We start from the raw sequence: 1,549 nt of genomic DNA, 5'->3' as shown, positions 1-1,549 counted from the left end.
CTGGTGCTGCCGACGTGGAGGGCGAAGGGGCTGCGGGGGCCGCGGTCCTCCATCCCGGAGCTCAGGCAGCTCAGGCTGCTGAAGGTCTGGCAGTTCTGTGGGCGAAACACACACAGGTTACCAAGGGTCACGCCCCCTCCCGGAACCCAAGGACCCCGGCCCCCCAAGCCAGGCCCATGCCCGCCAGGCGGGGGCAGACCCCCCAAATCCTGGGCTCCTCCATTGTCTGGAAGGAGAAGGGGCCGTCGGCCACTCGGGAAGACATGCTGGGCCCACAGTACATGCTGAGATGCAAGAGCCCGGCCGCGGGCGCAGGGGCTGAGCGTTGGCCTGTGACCCAGGAGGTCCGGCTTCGATTCCCGGCCAGGGCACAGGCCCGGCTGTGGGCTCCATCCCCAGTAGGGAGTGTGCAGGAGGCAGCCTATCTGTGATTCTCTCTCATCATCGATGTTTCTCTCTCTCTCCCTCTCCCTTCCTCTCTGAAATAATTAAAAACACATTTTTTAAAAAAAACAAATACAAAATTCAGTGAGTCCCCTACAAAGTGGCAAAGGGCACAGGCTTGGCAGCACCCACCTCTGGGGAGGCCGCAGGGCAGGCTCCGAGCCCTCGGGCACCTTTCCGAAGGGTGACCTGATCAAAAGGAACCGATGCCTTTGGGCAATCCCACGTCTAGGGTTCGTCTGAAGAAAACCCTTTCGGGTGCGTGCACAGCTCCAGCCCCAGGACGATGCCTCCCACACGGTTCAGCCGAGAGGACAGTCACCCAAACCCTCCACCGCGGCTCCAAGCAGGCCTTGCAGACAAGGGAGGCTCTTGAGCCACTGGAAGAACATTCCGCAGTGAATCTACTGACGCAAATGGAAATGCGCCAGCTGCGCTGCTGCACAAAGGGGCACAACGCCCACCCCACCCACTGGCCCAGATCAGAGCTGGGGGGGCAGAGGGCTGAGCTGATGCCCGGCCTGGGCTGGGTGACACCAGCCAGCAGCGAGCTGGTTTCCACGGGAACGGGCCCCGCCTGAGATGCGGAGATGCTGGCGCTCCGGGAGGAGGCTCTAGGCCTTCGACAGCACTCAGGGGCGCCGCAGGGCTCAGCAGGAGGGCCTCGGGCAGACCCCTCAGCCCCCCCCAGGCTGGCTGTCTCCTCTGTCAGAGGCCCCAGCAAGAGGGCGCGGCTGACGAGAGCTCCTGGTACAGGGCTGGCCTGGTGGGCCGGCTCAGAGGGACCCCAGGCGTGGAGAATGCTCTGCTTTTGCCATCTTGAAATCCAGAAGTCTTTAAAAAGGGCCCCGCATTTTCAAAGCTCATTTGCTGCCTGAGTTTAAAAAGAACCCCGTTCCTCCACCCACTGCTGCCTCTGTGCGGGACCTGCCAGCGCAGTGGGCACAGCCTGAATGCCACCCCAGGGGGCAGGGCCGCATGGCGCACACGTGGCCGAGTTCGACGTCGGTTTTCCTAGCAGAGGGCTGCCAGCCAGGGGCGCGTGCCCGGCCGGAGGTCCTCCCAGGACCAGAGCAGGGCAGGCCTTCCAGGGACCACGGGAGAG

This window comes from Myotis brandtii, unplaced genomic scaffold, assembly GCF_000412655.1.
Source record: "Myotis brandtii unplaced genomic scaffold, ASM41265v1 scaffold656, whole genome shotgun sequence".
Lineage (NCBI taxonomy): Eukaryota > Metazoa > Chordata > Mammalia > Chiroptera > Vespertilionidae > Myotis > Myotis brandtii.
Note: the sequence above shows the minus strand (reverse complement) of the source record.